This window comes from Pempheris klunzingeri, chromosome 11, assembly GCF_042242105.1.
Source record: "Pempheris klunzingeri isolate RE-2024b chromosome 11, fPemKlu1.hap1, whole genome shotgun sequence".
NCBI lineage: Eukaryota > Metazoa > Chordata > Actinopteri > Acropomatiformes > Pempheridae > Pempheris > Pempheris klunzingeri.
In genome coordinates, this window is record NC_092022.1 from 4,266,850 (window position 1) to 4,286,496 (window position 19,647).

The following is a 19,647-nucleotide window of genomic DNA, read 5'->3' on the forward strand; positions in this document are numbered from 1 at the left end:
CTAACTCCCCCTCCCCCCCCCAAAAAAAAATAGCACATATGGCATTTTATGTTTATTGGATGCTATAATGTGGAGAAGGAGAGCAAAGAATGCAAACAGAATGGGAGATGGCATTTAGCAAAGGGCTGAGTCGAAGCCAGTGTATAATGAGCTCATGGTACAGAACAGTATGAGTCTGCAAGAGTCCAAATTAGTCTTAACTTCTGTTTGGACAGCTGTAATGAGGTTAAGTCAAAGATCCAAAAACTCCTTCCGGGGTCTCTTTCTTGCACAGAATGAGACGTGTTGATGCCATCACATCACCCAAAACTATGACTAAATATAGTTTAATGGCTATATCTATACTGGGAAAGCAAGCCGTTTCATGTGTAAAGCAGCTTGTTTCAAGGATTTTCTTTTTGGTGAAAAATAACTTCAAATGACATTAAAATGTTTGAAACAAGTAAAGCTGCAAGAAAATGAATCTCTGTACTATCAGAATTTATGTTAGCCACAGTAAGATAAGTCTGAAGTGCAGTATCTCCATCCTTTTATCTTGCAGTTGATAGCTTCAGTGCACTGCCCTGTTTTATATTCTTAGGAATCTTTTTATATACTGCGGGTCTGATCTCAGTGATCCTCCTACAATAGCAGATATGTCTTTTTAGCTCTGTGTTTAAATGAACTCTGAACACTAACAGTTTTACATCTTAATTAAAAATGTTTGCTCATTTGTCCAAATCCCAGGCCATTTGTTGTCTTTCCTTACTGCAGATTAGACTAATTTGGAAATTAATCAGTTATCCAAATCCCTGGTTGTTTGGATAACTGACGTGCTAATCCTTGTTTAAAATATTAGTCTTGTGGTGAATTGAAGCTTAAGTATGTAAGTGTGCAAACTAATGTCATACACACAAGAACAATGGAACAATTGCAGTCTTATGCTTCATTTCCTCAAAAAGACAACAAGTAATTTCAGCACAGCTCGCCAGCCAGCATGTGTACGGCTTCACGATCACAGTTGGTTGTAAAATGTACACCTATATGTTTAGCAATTTCCTCTATGTAATCTTTCAAAACTATATGGGCCCTTCCTTCCTCCCGGAGTCTATAAAAATATGAACATGTTATGTATAATATATTATAGCCCAGTCATTAGTAATTGGAAGTAATAAAGTGTTTTGCATGAATGCAGCTTAATTTTCCATGACTTCACACTGAGTTGTGGAATAAATCAGTCCGCACATTATCCAAGGCCATGTAAGGGCAATCAAGTTTGATTAATTAGTGCCAAAATTGTCCGTTGTGACAGACCCAAATATTCACTTTCGCAAAGCTGCATTTGTTGCCAAAAAGGCCTCGGCTTCTGCAGAGGCGGCCTGTGTTCTGCTTGTTGACAGAGCGGATGCTTTGGTCACAAAGATAATGCCCTTCTTGCCCAAAACGTTATCATCTGATAAGCTTGTTGCCGTCAAGTTTTCCCTAAACATCTCTCCCTGACTTGCCTCCTCGTAGCAGCTCCCAACAGGATAGGACACTTGTGGAATTTAGAAGAGATAGAAGTAAAGTTGTATGTTGGAAAATGATGAATTGTACTAATAAGCCTTGGAATTGCACCAAAATCCATTTTGTATTTCAGCCTTTTTTTTTCCACATAGTAAACCCTCGCCTCCGCTCGCTGTTCTCCTGCCTCCATCTTGTAGAGCATAAAATTCCCTCGACGCTCTCCGTGTCTCTGTGTTTGATTACATTCATTCTGTGATGAAGCTAAGCGGCAGTCTGTCCTGTAATCTCTGTCATTCATCAACGTCAGCCTTAATAGAGGCAGAGAAGGAAAGCAGTGTGAGGAAGCCCTGTCGGTAAACCTCCTATGACTGCCTATACATCTGCTGGTGTGTGCATGTGCAGATCTAACCTCCTCTCACTACATGCTTCCTCTCAGAAAGCCTGTTTTGTTTCACTGTATATTTGTGCAGGAATATGTGTCTCAATGCAACTCAAGGAGTGCGTTTCTCTGTGCGCGTACGTGCACCCAACAAGCCAGTTCACTTGTTTATCCGGGCTGTCACCTCGCCCCATGAGAGCCTCACTCGCACAGCAGTAACCTGCAGGGAGTAGGAGGAAGAGCGAGAGGAAAGCAGGGAAAGAGGAGGAGGAGGAAGGGAAGAAAGAGGTGTGATTTGTGTGGAGGGAGAATTTCACCGCTCCCTGCCAGACAGGGAGGCTCGGTTCCAGCTGTCCTGTCTACCAACAACCCCCCGCCACTCCTCCTCCGCCCCTGCTCCCTGTTGCTGCCTGCACGCCTCCAACATTGGACACAAAGGCTTTCTCAACTCTGGCTTTTAACAGTTTGGAGATAATGGGAGACTCTTTTAGCTCTCTGAAAACAGCTCCATAACTCCCACCTACTATCTTCTTCAATCAAAGGAAGATGTAATGCCCATCTACATGACGTCCAATTCAATTGCAACCAGCCCTGAATATGGTGAATAAACTGTAACTGGATATATAAAAAGCATTTTATTTGCAGCTCTAAGGATTCACTGTCATGTATTTCTTTCTTGGGATAAAAAAAGATGAAACGAGATGTACTGAAGCCCCATAATTCCATGTACCGCTCATCCTTTTCTTATGCTTTCTTATCAGAATCGAGTGCGTGAGCCAAGTATGTTTAGACATACAGTACAAGGATTTTGACTCCGGTACCCAGCCATCCATAATCTTCCCCTAAATCTGCCTTTTTTCCTCTGAGATTTCCCTGTACGAGCATTCAGATAATTGGCCTTTGCTATAGAAGACTATAGGTTCCACATTGTTTACATGCAAGATTCCCTCACAAGGATGCAGAAGTAAGAATTTTAAGTATACAGTATTAATGCAGCCATTAAGTATTAATGTATACTTAATGTAGCCAACACATTAAACTGCGATATACTGCATATTATAAGTAGAGTAAATGTTTTGCCGTCACCACAGTATTGCACAGGGATTGTGTAATAGATTTTCCCTCACTGGATTGCAGCCAGGTCGGCCCCAATTATCTCCTTAAATGTTGATTACAGCTTGTCCTCGTCCTGTTTGGTGGCCGACTGAAACCAGGCAGCAACTTGATGTGCAGAGAGCAGACTCTGTGATTTCTGTATAGAGAGCTGAATGATCAGCTCCCGTGGCAGGTTGAAGTGTGCTCTGGGTTGTCGACACTTGATGGTTTCCACAGCCGACACGGCGCTGTTTAGGTTGGTTGGACCACCAAACCACTGATGTTCCCATCAGCGTCAGCTGTACTTTGTGTTAAGTGCAAATAATCAAAAGTCAGTATGCTAACACACTTAAAAAAGATGGTTAACATGGTAAACATTACACTTATTAAAGAATCAACACGTGTGTGAGCATATGACTGTGGGGATCTAATAGTTGTATTGTGTCATCACAGTGATGCATTCAGTAATCATTTTAACCCCTTGTTGCCTGTTGTCGCGAATTCGCCTCAAACCTCTTCCGGTCTTGATGCATCTGAGGTGGCCTCTGTATCCCACTAATGCTGGTATACATAGATGCATACATAAATAAATAAATATATATATATTCTATCCGTATGTACATATATATTTTATTATACTATTATTATATTGCACTAGTCTATGCTATGTTATATTCAAATTAACGATCACCACTTCATTTAGCATCTGCTTGAATGCAAAAACACAAATAATTAATTTTTTTATAGAATTGTAAATAAATTCAGGCAGTAAGGGGTTAAATACCGCCATAGTGCAATGACTAAAATGGATGTAGAATTAAAAATGGGGTCTAGTTTTCCCTCTAAGGTTAAATTAAGTTTGACTGTTTTACATATAAAAATGATTGCTGACAATCGGGAAAATAATTGGTTGCCCTTTCATATTGTGACACAAATTTAATTGTGGTAATAATCCACAAATAAATTAGGGTTTTTGGAATAACAGTCTTTTGTTTTTAGGGACACCACTGTGATAAATAACCTGAATTCACTCTATCCCGTCATGTTGCTCATTACAGCCACACATCAGCCTGTCTTAATTAAGAATGTGCAGCTCCAGGCAACACTTTGGCCAAACACCGTATGAAGAAGACGCTGATGCCACAATCAGACAAAATCAGCCAAAAAAAGTGTAAAGACACACAGACCACAAATAAAGGTTGTTTTTTTTGTATGATTTCAGAGAGGTTTGCTGTTTCTTCACCAAATAAAGTGAGTGACACGCTCATTCTTGGAGCCAGTAATGCAGTACACCACTCGATTGGTGTCGCCACACCCTCTGCTGCGCCTCTCCTCCCTCTGGGCCACACACCAGTGACAGCGGAGGAAGTGACCTCACTGGGCTTCAGGAAAATTACAGTTGCTGTGTTCTGAAACCGAAGAGTCTTTGTCTTGTTTACTCCATTATTACCAAGGAAAGACTTGCCTAAAGAAGTGAGGGGAAAAAAGCCGCAAATTTCTGAGATTGTTATTTTAGTTGTGTAGAATTTAAAAGGAGTTGAGTTGGAAGAATTGCTCTATTCAAGCTGAAAGTGTGCTCTCCACGTGTGTTTTTTTTCATGCTTCCCTGTAGATTTGCCCATTTTTACACCGACGAAAAGCCTTTAAGTCATGTGCACGCCGTCTCAATCAACAGACCAGACTGAACCGTCATATTGGCTAAAATCCTATTTAATATTACTTTATTTTTTAAAGTGCTAGAATGTCTAAGTCTGTGTTAACTTGTGTTTTAAATGAAGCTCCAGTATTTCTTCTTTTGCTTGTGTTGTGTGATTATAAAATGTCTCTGCCAGAGTTCCTGCCAGCATTGGTGTTCAAAGTCTCCCCAGGAAGGACAGGAGAGGGCAATAAAGGCTAATAACTATGCACTGTGTCAAGCCGTGGTGCTTTTCAAGGTGACTTGAATTTTACTTATTTATTTTCTGTCTCTAACCTCTGCCCTTTGCTGCGAACGCTTGTTACAGTAGGAATCCAGCAGAGATCCAACAAAATCTTGTTTTGACCAAGTGAAACAAATCCAAGAACGGGTATGAATCTACATATTTCAAGAATCTCCTGGAAGATATATCAGTTTACTTGTGGAGGTGTTTTCCTCATGCTGGAACTCTCCTTAAGAAATGTCTTTAAAAAAGAGACGCTAACTGCACTGGAAGAAAAATGGCCTCGTCATAACCAATTGGCAGCACTTAACATGATATAAAATGTTCATATTAATATATATTGTATAAACAAGATGTTGAATAAGCTCAGGTGATTCATCTTTTTTAGGTCTCTATCCTTCCTCCACCCCCCCCAAACTTGCCCCCCTGCCTCCTTTTGTTCTAAGCCAGGCCCAGCAGGGAAAGCTTACCTTTAGCTGTAAAGCTCAGGTGCTGGGTTTTAGCCTGTGCAGCTGTCGACTCCTATCTATCTACCTGTGTCGGAGCTGGAGAGGATACTCCAGGGTGCATTAGAGGGGGTAGGGAGATTAGATACTCAGTGGTGATATCTCCCGTCTCTCTCTCTCTCTCTCTCTCACTGCGTCTCCGCTCTGCCGCCGATGCCTGGCCCAGGAGAATGGGCTGGTGGAGGCAGCTTTTAAAAAAAGACAGAGGAAGAAAGATGCTCCCCGTTGTGATTTCTGCGGGCCTGTTTCCTTCACTATGACTCTTCCTCATTCGGATTTCAATGTCTCCTCTTCAGCTTTCTTCTCAGAAAATGGTCCTCCTCCCATGGCTGCACTGCTGCAGAAAATAAGAATACTGCAAAAAAAAAAATAATGAAAAGAAAAGACAAGGCTGCCCTTTATTTTATGAATAAAAAGTAAAAAAAGTGTGGTTAGAAGCGTGAAGTTTTCTTGTTGTTGTATTGTTGAAAACACGGCCGTATCCTTGCACTTTGCACAGCGGTTTTCTGTGTCTACTGGGAGCTGCTATAGATTCACCTTGAAGATGGCTTTATCGATCGCTCCGCCTCTCAGGGCGAGACTACAAACCTTCAAATTCATCGACTGAATGTTTGTTGAAGTGTTTTAATTGCTGTGTGCTCGTACAATTTAATGGTGGAAACTGGAAAATTGAGCCATTGGGGAGAAGCAGACTGAGGAGAAATACTGCAGGGCACACAGGAAGCTTAAAACAGCTGTGCATGCAGACACGTATGCAGGTCTGTATATGTAGCTGTGTACATCACTGTCTAATTACTGCATGCCATGCTAGCATGTTGGTCAGTCAGTGTATTCCACCACTTTCCAGAATGACATATCTCACCAACTATCAGAAGAATTACTATGAAATTATGTTCAGATGTCCACGATAGCCATCTTTATTTATATAGCGCCAATTCATAATAAAAATGTTATCTCAAGACCCTTTCCATAAAGAGTCCAAACTCTTTAATTAACAGACCCAACGATTGAAGAATTCACAATTACGGATGCAAGAATCCCAACATGAGCGAGCATCAGGCATTAGGCGACAGTGGCGAGGACAAAAATTCCACTGACTTCTACTCTCGTGCCCCATAAAGTTGACATTTTTGGTTTTTAGTAATGATATTGAATGGATTGCCATGAAATTTGGTATGAATCCAATATGGTTCCCAGGGGATCAAACTTATTGGTGGATCTAAACTTGTGGAGGGTCAGGATTCCTGGAGACCATCTGAGGTTGTCTGAGTAAATTATCTGGGTAATATCAGGTGTATTGAGGCGAAGCTCGGGCTTTTGTTTGTGATGTGTTGTGAGTTACTGGTCGGTTGGCCCTAGATTTAGTTGTCAAATTTGCATAGAGCAGTAAAGTGGACTGCTATAATTGCTTTTTTCTGTATGTATGCTTTCTACCATTTGGTTTTGTAACCAATCTCATTGTACCTTCATACATAAGATCAGATTCATCACATGTTGGTACCAGGCTATTATAAATAAGGATCCATCCACATGTACTTAAAATATAAATGTACATTTGCACTTCCAAGTGTTATCACATACATATCTCACTATCACACTTGCCCACATAGACTTCTTACCTCCATCCCCTACCCTCCACAGCATAGATACAAAAATACACACACACACACCACCTTCGTCTTTTCTATGGTCGAGTGATATTGTCATCATTTCTCTCCATGTCTGTAGACTAGCTTCTGTTTGTTTTTTTCATTTCATTTCAAAAGAAGTTTATTACAGTATAAACAAGGAGGGAAAGTCCCATAGATTTTTCTTAAATATACACTCTTTATTAAAAGGAGTGCATTGGAGTCATGAAAGCTATACTTCAAATATAAATTAGATTACTTGAATCAAACTTCCTTTTTTTTTTTCTTCAGTGGTAACGCTGCTGGTGAGATAAAAGCATTTCTTCCAGTGGTTGTTAGCTTATAGAGATCCTTACTCCAATTATCATAGAATTTTTGTAGCAAATAACGTTTAGATCCCTCAAGCAGCACGGCGTATGTTCTACCTATTAACTTATTCTCTTTAAATAGAACTCCTTTTTAGCTGTGAATATTTGAAAAGTTCCTGATTTTTCAGTTTGAATTTGTTCTGTGAATAATTCAACTCTATTATGTACAATTGACATGTTTACTTCTCTTTGTGCTCCAGGTTCTCCTGTTGAGCTCCACATTTTGGATTTTTATTGATAGATTATCTCACATACGCATATTTTTAGGGATCGTAAGTTGCAGTCCTCGTACTGTTTACATTTTCTTCAATGATTTTTTACTTTGCTGTTTTCTGTTTGTTGTTTAAGACTTAATACTATGGACCAAATACCAAATGTTAGCATGCTAACATGTAAAACTACCATGGTGAACATTATACCTGCTAAGCATCAGCATTGTAAGTATTAACGCTGTTGATACATTTGTACAATTAAGAATAAAGAAATGAGCACCTGTGCTGTAGCACTGATAATGCCCTGAGATACATTTTAATCATTCATCACACATCTAACATTTGTTTCTGTGGAGGTCAAATGCACTTATTGTAATTCACTTAGGACAGAAATGTGTGTAATGTAAATTAATCTTATAATGGCAGCCACAGAAGTTCACACTCGGCCGTGTGTGTGTGTGGCGACAGCACTGATCTGACGCCCGTCCTTTGATATGGCTGAAAGCTCCGTAAAAAGCCGGACCACTGAATTGAGATTATTTTGTCATATTTGTCATATTTGAAGCTGCTTTTCTGAAGAATTTTCTGGAGAATAACAAAGGGCACGGGTCATATAAACATAACAGGAGCTTTCAGTTTGAATAAACAAATCCTTTATAACCTGTGTATCTTTTATTAAGTTAGAGACTCAATATACATGTAGCGTGCATTTTACAAACCCTCCTGAACATCAAGGAACGGCTCATAAACACGCTGGCATTTATACACCGCTGTTTAAACCTTCATGTCATCCATCACTGTTTTATGGCTAGTTAGCTCAGCTCCTGCTGTACGGACTGTACACACCGCCGCGGGGCATTTTCATCGAAGCTTGGAAAAATCATTACACATCTCACCATGGTGTGTGCACGTCCTTTTCAATAGCTTCTAAAAGCTGATTTTTGACAAAATACCGGTGTTACTTTCGAAGACTTATTTTCAGGGTGAAGCATGAACAGGTGTTTCATCACTGTCGTGCTTCAACGCAGAAACTTCACAGCACGGAAAAGGGTTAAACCTCCAAAAATTAGAATAGCTTTTCTATATTTACTTAGAAAGTTCCCTTGATCTTCACAAATTTGTAACTCAAACTGGTCAGATTATCTTTGCCACTTGGAATACCCTGTCAAGCCCATAACAAATAGCAGGATGGGTAGGATTTGAGTGCCTTTCCACGAGTGTTAGAGAGGCTATGAAGTTGGCTTTGGAAAGATCAGAAAGATCTGTTTTCCAAAATGTTTTGAAGTGGCATTTTTCAATTCCCCCACCCTCAAATGATTTTACATTAATTATGCTTTGGAATTACATTATTTCATTCTGTTGTTTGGGCTGCTGATTTAAGTCGTGAAGCATTGTAGACTTATGAATAGGCAACAGGCAATTCTAACTGCGCTGTTCTGCATTGAATTCATTTGTGGTTTCTCATTAGCAAATCTTCAAAAAAAACACACAAAAAAAACCAAATGTGTTCCAAAGAGACAAAACAATCTGGTGGATTTTGCTTGCTCAGGCTGGTTTGTCTTTGGGTTTGCTCGGGCTTATGGCTTCCGGCAGGTTCTGTGTGTAACTGATGGCAGCTGTTTACCACTGAACTGCGTAGAGGCTCATTATTAGAGCGTGAAGCTTGTTATGAGGCCATGTGAGAGACTCGTTAGTTGCTAATTATTTCTGAGGAGCTGCCTGGCAAGTCTGGATGGAAATGAGAGAGAAGCAGAGAAATGGTACAGTGCAATACAGTACAGTAGGAGGATGGATGTGGTGTTGCAGAGACAGGGGTCACATGTCAGAGAATCCCACTGTGTGTTTTAAATTGTTGGGAGTTTAGTCGGATCAGAGTTCACCTTGTGGCTACATGGGTAATGTGTGATGCATTTTTGTCAGTACATCAGTTTTAAGACGTACCATTCCCAACTTCAGGACTTCAAAAAGGGGTGCTACAATACATCAGTGATGAAAACCATGAATGAAGAGATGAATTAATGAATAAATATTAATTCATACTCGTCATATAGGACTCAATGTTTGTGAGGTGTCGTTTTATTTTGCAGGATAAATCGATTTTAAAGGCATCTTAAAGGCAAGGTCTGTACCGTTGGAGAAACTAGCAATAGTAGCTAGATTCTGAAAGTATCTTACCGAAAAACTTCACACACTCTCGCTGCACGACAGCGATGAGAGAAGACCGGCCGTCACGGCTCCACAGCCAGGTCTCCCTTTCGCTTTGCATGCAACCGCTGACTGACAGCCTCTCTGTGTTTTTTCAGTCTGACAAATAAACAACTCTGTTAAATGCCACAATCGTATAAGCACAAGCAAAACAACCGTCATGAATAGCCGTCATGAATTACCTCTCACTTGGCTCGGAGGGTGTGCTTTGTGGTGATCACTAAATAACAGTCTGTCCCAGTGTGCAGATTTGAGGGTCGCAGCTCTTTGGCTCAGTGGGTGTGTGCTTCGTGCCGGGGAACTGCAGCTCAAATGTTGGCTGAACTGTCTCTTGCATGACTTGCTCACCAGCTTTAGCAATAACTCTTGTCTGGCTTTGTGGAAGACTCAGGCCATGCTCAATGCGTACGCAGGCTCGGCGGCCATTCAATCTCTTCTGTCAGTCAAAATAAAATAATTGGACAGGCATAGTACAGGCCTGCAACACCAGACTTTTCACATTTAAAACACAAATATAACAAAAATGCTTCTGAAATAAGTTACATACCCTGCCTTTAATAAAATCTCTTCGCAGGTTGGAGTCAACATGATTCAACATCATTTTTATCATTATGCAAATGGCAGGAAAAATGTTTTTCTTTCTGCTTCGAGATAATTCGCAGATTAGGAAAAAGAAGAATTCATGAGGAGCTGTTCGCGCTTCTGTTTTGCTGTAGGATGACACTTGCATTTAAATTCCCAATAACAGTTCTTTAACGTTACTCAGTTGCTAGTGAAGATGTAGTAGATGTAGATAAAGTATTTTGGATTACTGCTTTTATTATTGGTATTTGTGATAAATATCTGGCCCATAAACTATTGGATGCTACTCTGTACTACCACACAGCAGACAGTGTAAAGTGTGTTTATCAGAGCTTTTTTTGCTCAAAACACCTGCTTGCTGCACCTAAAAACCAGCAAAGTTGCTGCCTGTAAAACAAAAGCAAAATTTATAATAGACTAAAAAGCTCTGTAGGGCTGAGGTAACCTGCAGAGCGCTGCTATGAGCAACCTCTTTTATGTTACAGATAGATATTTCATCAATTTTTAAACATAAAAACACTGATTAGTGCAGCTTTAAATTCCTTTCGATATAATTTAAAACGATCATAGCTTTAAGATCTGTTCAGCTGCTGGTGATATTTAGTTCGCTCAGTATACATCTCACAGTACATTGTGGCAGCGGTTAGAGGAAGTGGGGAGCTGTATGTTACTGTCCCAAGAGTGTCTCTCCGTTTCCAGATTGTCGATGCAGCCTACCGTCTGGCCGTCATCAACATATTAGCTCTCTAAATGTCAGCTCCTCCGCCAACTCAGTGTCCAACTTCTTTGACTTGTTCTTGCTCCTGTTGTCCACATGGAACTTTTCTCATAGTCATACTTTTCTTTCTTCCTTTCTAAAGATCTAATTTACAACCCACACATAGACATCCAGTCCAGACAGCCTTTCGGTGAGACCTATTAATGTATGCCGGTGTTCATGTACATGTTTAAGACCAATGTGGGCATCAGCATTAGCAAAGGTTTATGGGTGTTCCTTTGTAATATGTTCTGGGAAGACTGGACTGTATGCAGAATACATGTATATAGATGACTTTGCCAGCAATTAGATGAGATGACATTTTAATAAACCCAGTGGGGATTTGAGTTTGAGCACCAGAAAATAGAGATAAAAATACAAAAGAGTGAAGATAATCTCAAACAGCTGAACAGTGTTCAGGGTAATACAACCGATAAAGAGATAAACATATCAGTTTATGTGTAAGTGTGCATTATTGTATCAAAGCAACCTCAATCAGATGTTGAGATTTTTAACCCATTAAATCCACTGATTGAAAATGTCGACCACTTCCGCCCGTGAAGGGGGTCTGTTTCACTCGTGCTGTTTCCAATGAAATAAGCAGAAATGTTACAGCACCTCACAGGCTGCATGTTTTCATATGCATAGCACAGAGGACAGAAATAGCCCCGGCTCTAGTCCTGAATTTCTTATTGTTCCAACCGGGAGCTCCGAGCCAGACAACTGATGTGGTCCTGCAAAGCAAAATAAGGCCCCTGCTGAATGAGAAGCCAGATTTATGTGCCAGTATTATTCCTAATCGTGAGTGAGAGGCTGCACAGACTGAGAAACGCTGCTTCTAGATATACTGGCTGTGGTAGAGCTATATGTTATGCTACGGAGGATTCAGGTAATATTCAAATGGTATTACTAAATCAAACTGTTTTGATTTTAAATACCATGATTAGCCAGTCTTTTAATGCCCATAATGGGTAATCCAAGACATTTTTTCTAAGATATTTTTTGTTTATTCTCTCGAATAATCAAGTGAGACGTGTGTGGGGAAACGAGCTACTTAAAGCAGCTCAGACTGCTTTGTTCTACAAAGGCATCGTTGTTATTCTGAACTCCGCACCCATTGTGTTTTTGTGACGAAGTAATCGTTGATGTGGTAATCATTTCTTGTGCAGAGGTGGCACCTTTGTTGTGTTGAATTACAGGAAAAAACTGACTCGTCCTTGGTGTTCTTGCTGAACCCTCTGGCTCAGGAAGCCATGTTCTCCTTTTAACCTTTTTCATTTGATTAAGAGGGAAAACAGTGTTTGACCTGCACTGCGGGGAGGCAGGCCGGCAGCTGGGATTTAGGCCAAAACAGCAGGAAACTGAGCTCAAGTGGGGGAGCTGGCAAAGCCAAGGGTGGTGAAGGTCCATACATACACATATACACTCATACCCACGTTTGCACATTGTGTGTGTGTATAACTGGATACACACACAAATATACACTTAAAGTATAAAGCATTTCATACAGTAATGTTATTGGTATCTTAATAGACCTTTTTTATGCTAATTGCTGTAAACTTGCTGTATGCTTCAGTCTCTAAACTTGCTAAAGCTGCAATAAACCCACTGTACACTACCTGCTTAGAACCGAATGGCAGAAAAAGCCATTTTAATGTGAAATGTTTTTCTTAAGTTAGCTCAACATTACTCTGAGAAAGAGGAACTCTTCCCCCGTTAAAGCATATCTTAATATCTCTATATCTTAATGCTGAACTCCAGTGGTTTGCTGCTTCTCCAGGGTGTGTCAGCACACTGTGACGTCACTGTTGGGATGGAAAAAAAACTTGAAACGTTTGCCCAGAGAGGCAGTAAAACACTGCTTTTAAGCTTTTCCTATAAAGCCGACATATACCCACAATCAGTATTCATGTTGATACAGGTGAGTTGCATAGCTGCATTTGTAACTATGGACGCTGTGTAAATGACATCAGCTGCGAACACAGCGAGGTTCTGTTTTGTATTAAAGGGAAAAGTCTAAAAGATTAGGACAACATTTGTCCAAGTCAGAGCCTCTATTGCTGGAAACTCCACAGCACACAAAGTTCCAATCTGCTAATCCTAGATACAGACAATACCTTTATGATACATGGATATACCTTCATATTTACTTCCACCAAGGATTTGAGACTGCATATATGGTTTTTAGTAACAGGGGTGCTTAGAGAAACCATCTTGTAAGTATGAAGCTGCAGATTTGATTGAATCCTCTGCTCTGAGGAGCAGAGCCTGACCTCTGACCTCCCAGTGGAGAAGAGCAGGAGAAAGTGAATTCCCTTATATATTATATATGGATTTTTTTTTCTCTCATGCAGCATTGATCGCACCTGGGACTTTCCTCATGCCCTGGATTTTCTGTAGTGACTTCACTATTTAAATGGGCTCCAGTTGCTTTCAAGACATTATAAAAATCAGTCCTCTGGCTCTGTACATATTCAGTCTACTTTAAATGTATAGCTGCAGATAATGTTATTACTGTGCATCATGTAATAAACTGCACTACGATTTAGACACTGATGCCATTGTTCACTTTATCTTTGAGCTATTTAGCAGACTTAGAGTAGATGCAAACACAATAGTTTTTTCCCTCGTCCATTAGCTCATTAGCTTCCCTCGACCAAAGTTGAATAACACAACAGTATATGCCCCTCCTTTTCTTTTCTCAGAGTGTAACTGACGATGCTCATACATCAGCCTAATTACCATTATAATAGCTAAGGAATCACACTACACTGTAGCCACGTCCTCTGCCTTTATGAAGCCATTTCAAGAGGCTGAGAAACTCTTGAGAATACTGTATGCAGCCCGATGCGCCGCCAGCCATCTCACACACTGAACAGCATTGACATTCAGAGGCTGATGCCGCCGGCTGCCCGATCATGCAGCTGGCGGCATCTATTTTGCAACAAATGCAGAAAGTAGAAGTAAGCATATGTTAATTTCTAACTTGTCTCCCGTGATCTGGTTACTAACACTGTTGCAGGTTGGTTAAAAGACGGATAAATTATGTCATGGCCTCCAATCGATGCTTATTATTCCGTCAACAAACAACATATAAACAAGTCTTTTATGATGCTATGTATGAATTATATCAGTTTGACGTTTTTTACTGTGTTGTACTTTATTTTATGTCATAAAGACTTGATTTGTGTTGCTGGGTAAATCTTTTTCATCCTGCCAGTATTACAGTATTGGAAGCAGCCGTGCAGGGGTAGGACTCTGTGTCATGGCTTAGAAATAAGGCCTTTACAGAGGTTAGTCATTCGTCAGCACCATAACACAGGACATCCCTGCTATGTTGAAACTTATGCCACCAACCAAGGAAACTGTGAAACCTGTGCATTTTTATTTTCATTTTATCATGTAACATTTAGACTTAATTCTGATTATATGTCTTTTTTTGATAGTGTCCAGTGTTAGATGCTGTTTTTGTTATGTAGGAGGTTACATTTGAACCATATAGACAACATAATGAACATAATGAAACATTATAGTGTCCATATGAATTTGCTTTGCGTTTGGTAATCAACAGTGTTAGCTGAAGTAACACATTACATATATATAATTCAATTATAATTCAGCATTACGGTGATTAGCACTGTTGCCTCACAGCAAAGGAGGTTCTAGGTTCAAATCCGCTGGTCGGCAGGTTTGCGGTGTTTGCACGTTTGCACGTTCTCCTCATGTTTGTGTGGGTTTTATCCAGGTACTCCAGCTTCCTCCCACAGTCCAAAGACATGCAGGTTAGGTTAATTGGTGACTCTAAGTTGCCTGTAGGTGTGAGTGTGAGGTCTCGATATGTTGACCCTGCGATTTATTGGCGCCCAGTGTCAGCTGCCCCCCTGAGACCCTTCAGGATGGATGGATAGTAATGCATTACTGCAGGCCACAGTTACTTGTTCAGTGTAATGCTGTGTTACGAGTTACAAAGTCATGTCATACGAGTGATTTTCCATAGGAGTGAAGCTACCAACTGACGGCCAACACTTCTTGTCGCATGATGGGAGTGACGGGCTCCAAATGAAGCTGAGCTGGCTTCAACTTTTTTCACTGCACCAATGATGCGGGGAAGCATTGACCAATCCTGTTTTTGTTTCACCAATCCTGCTCTGCTTCTCTAATTCCCAAAGTTTTAGCTGGCTGATGCTATGCGAGCTAGCATTAGCTTCTGTTTATTGCATTGCACACAGCGATGCAAGCTAAGAAGCTCAGTAGAGCTACGAAGTCAGGTTACGGTTCTCTGTGAGTCCATCACTACAACTAACCCCTTTCATATTACACAGAATAAAATATCAGTGGAGCTTGTAAATTAAACAAAAAAGACGTCTGAAAAAGAAGTCTACAGTGCACTGATGTGTCATTAACATTTCCACTCATTAAACTTAACTGCTTTTACAATTATGAGTTTTTGGATTAAAACCCCTCTAAAAAAAATAATGGTCTTCAGTACAAAGCCCTTTCCTTTCCTTTCCTTTCCTTTCCTTTCCTTTCCTTTCCTTTCCTTCCCTTTCCAGAACAATCTCACTCTGTGCAATATATTTATTCATCTTTTTACCCCTTTCTAATATCTTTCTCTTCGTTTTTTATATTCCCCCTATGTATATTATATTGTTTCTATTTTTATACTTCCTCTGTCTTAACTGTATATATATATACACACACACACACACACACGTATATATATATATATATATGTGTGTGTGTGTGTGTGTGTGTGTGTGTGTGTCTGCTGTGACATTGTAAAGTTCCCCTTTGTGGGACTAATAAAGGAATATCTTATCTTTCCTTCTGAAACAATAACATTTTGAAGACGAGCGTCATCCAGAGCTACATCTCTCTGAGCAAACAAGCTATTAGATGGAGTAAGGTGGAAGTTTAGGTAGGAGTAAAACTACGCCACAAAGAAACATGCCCTGTTCCCCTTTTATCACGGCTGTAATTACCACATTGCATTTCTCATAGAAATAAACAAAACAATAGGCGTTCCTGCTGCACCCGCCCTCAGCTATCTGCTACCTCACACATTGTCCCCCTCTCTCTGTGTCACACACATACAGTCTCATATTAATTCCTCCCTTTATTCTTGCAATATATTAGTCTCTCATAAACGCACAGAGCCTCGTGCTCATAAACACCGATCCGCTCATTAATTCAATCCCTGGTGATGATTTATTTTCTCGCCCATCGCACAAACACATACAGAGTCTCTTTTTCTCCGTCTCGTGAACACTCTTTCTGTCATTCTAATTCTTCTGTCCATCTCCCCTTCCTCCCGTGGTAAATGGGTTGACACGGAGCCTGAGTCGGCTGCTGCACTGTAGCTTTCGAGCACTGATTTGCAGCAATCGCCTGCGAGCCATCCACTGTTTATCTTTGAGATAATGATAATGCTTCAGGGTGAGCGGACCCAACTCATAGCAGCCTTTTATGGCCCCAACAATGACAATGTGGAGATTAGAGATGACTATTACTAAGAGATACAGCATTAGATAGCTGAGCGCTTGAGTCATTGTAATACCAGATTCAATGGAAGACAGGTTTGCAGAGCAGCAGACGATAAGAATTACATTTAAAGTGATCATCTGTGAGATTTCCTTTTAATTTGTTGCAATTTTTTTAGAGTAAATACTGTTTTAAAGTCTCAAACATGAGCTGAAATGATCTAATTTAAGAAAATGCATTTTTGCTGTAAGAGACAGAGAGAAACAGCACATCATGTGATCAGATCATCATCTCCTTTGTGGGTTTTGTAGTCCTCTGTGAGAATAAGCCTCCCCTACATAATAATGGACTGCTGCTGACCATCACATTTTCCTGTGGTTTCCATATGTGAAAGGCATTGGGTCAGAAATGTGCATGGATTTTGCATTGTGGGCTTCACAGCTGAGTGGGAAAAGACAGATTATCATTGCTGAGGGCATCTTCAGAGGCTCTATCTCTTACACAGCAGTTTTTTTTTTTTTTTATGTCCCAGCTTTGAATATTATCAACAAGAGAGGGGCTGAGGGCATTGTTGCTGGCTCCGGCTGCGTAATGTCAAATCAATACCTGGTGCGTTTCGGGTTTCACAAATGAAAAATACAAGCAGATTTGATCAATGTACAAGAGGGATGTATGACTTGAGGCTTGTACTGCTCTCGTAATACAAGACAGATCCATAGCCCAGCTTCAGTGGTTGAACAGCAGAGGTAAATCTATGAACCCCGATGGAAATCGGCACTTAGCTGGTGCAGGTTTGACTCAGTCTATTGACTGAATAAGCCAGACAAATGTATGAGCATGCAAAAGTTAAGAGATTTTGAAGTTTGCACAAGCTCACTGCTGATCAGCGCAGTAATTTAAAAACACTCACAATCCTCTGAAGTGTCACTCTTCTGTCTGTGACTGGCAGATTAACCTCAGTAACATTAAACAATAGATTTTACTTCAAAAACACAGAAAATCACGTGGTGCTGACTTCAGTTTGGAACAAAACTCTTCATCTGTGATCACAGGATTTCCCAAGAGGGAAAACACACCTGATCTGTGCCTTTCAAGGTAAATTCCCACAAGTGACGAGTGGGAAGTATTGTGACAGTCGCAGTATTGAAAGTGCAGTTCCTGTTATTTTCACGAGGTGATACATGAAACTAGTAATTGGCTTTTTATTATAAATATTAGTCACTGTCATCCAGGTTCAGTTGGACTCAGTGGCATTTGAGTTGTGTTACATATTGTTCAGCAGTGTCCCAAATTTTCATTGGTTTTATCCTCGACTATATGGACTTTATTACCAACGTAAAACAAGAAGCATATTTGTAAAAAAAAATAAAACTGACTTAAGGTACATTTGCTTACTTTTAACAGAGCTGCACACCACAGACTGAGGAAGACAGTAAGATGTGGTGAAAAGCTCTAGAAATCAGTGAATGGACATTTAGTTGTGATTTTATGAGGTCTAGAATGAAATTTCATACTCAAGTCTTTAAAGCAAATGACTCGGGACATAAAGCAAAGTTCACTGCACCATTATCCATCAACTTCTACTTTTTTTAGCAGGAGCTAAATTGCGTCAGTTTCAGTGTGAAAATTCCAAAAAAGTACATATCTTGTATGAAATAACCTGCCGAGCTACACTCAAAAGGAAATTCTCACTTTCAATTTGACGGTTACACTGCGGTTTGATGCAGATGGTGAGAAAACTGTAGCTGTTGTGTTGCAGACAGCTATTAAAAAAAAAAGAAAGGAAAAGGGAATTCAAATTTTGGAAGTCAGAGGATTTTCTGGTCCTGCAGAACTCGCTGATCAGAGCGTGTCAGTTACAAGCTGCTGAATTCAGAGAGTCCAAAATATTCAGTGTACTCATAATACTGTAAGACGATTTGGATAACAGTGTCCACAAAATGCTAACTGACATTTACCATCCAGCTTTAGCCGCTCCCAGTCTGATCACCACTCTGCTGTCAGTCGGCAGACAGACACACACAAATGTCAGATGACACAAATGTCCCATTTCTTGAGCTGGATCCTCTTTGTGTAAATACCACTTTGCGAACTGGGTTGTATTTTATGATGCGTGAGTTTACAGTGCAAGTTGTGACAGCTCACTTCGACAAATGATGGACAAGCAACAATATATGTAATTACCATTTAACTGTGAATGCCTGCATGTGACTAACAGCATGTTTCTGCCTGGCTTTCACTATTTATACCTGCTACAGTGCCAATTTCTAAATTCACCACTGTGTTCTTTCATTTAATTTAAGACGTTAGACAAATAGACTAACAGACCAAGACTAAGCTGAAAGTTACAGCATAATGTGCTGGTGTCTCTTTTAAATACTGTTTAACATGAAACAACAGATTCAGCGTTCCCTCTTTATAAATGCTGCTGAATATTCATGAGTTAAGCAGATTTATGGCTCCCTTTCATACAAAGATTATTTCCTCCTACTATCCAGGTTCCTGGTACATTGTGAAGATGACAGCTGGTCTGTTGGGTTTTGTTTTAATGGTGCTCTGCAGCTGTGTGGAGACCAAAGTGTTCAAAATGTGGGTTTAATTTTAGCTCCTGCTGCACCTGAATCCTACACTCCATATTGTTTGGGTTTGATATCAGCAGCAGATCGTTGCTGTCCTTTGTTAGCATTAACAAACATGCAGTGCTAAAGTGTTTCTTAATGAGCTATAGTGGACAGGAAGCTGCTGTGTGGTCACATATGTGAGACACCGGTGTGGCTAAAATTACTTCATCATCAGTTTCATGGTTTCCTTTTCAAAGCTCCTCTGAGGATACGTGTGCTGAGATTGTTTTTTTTTTTTTAAATGTTGCTTCTTTATTACCTCTGGTTTTGTAGGCTTTGCTATTCGTCTTCACTGGCTACAAAATGAAATGTGTGTCTTTGTTGCTGAGGTGTCAAATCGTGCATCCTGTTTTAGTGCTCCTGATTTTGATTTAATTCTTTAGTGTCTCAATATTAACACATTGAAAGA

The 19,647-nt window shown here is 40.1% G+C and overlaps 1 protein-coding gene across 1 annotated transcript in view; it reads left to right on the forward strand.

Annotated features, from left to right (window-relative positions):
* LOC139210273 (V-set and transmembrane domain-containing protein 2-like protein) overlaps window positions 1–19,647 on the forward strand; it is a 44,135-nt gene that overhangs the window by 19,072 nt on the left and 5,416 nt on the right. The window lies entirely within an intron of this gene.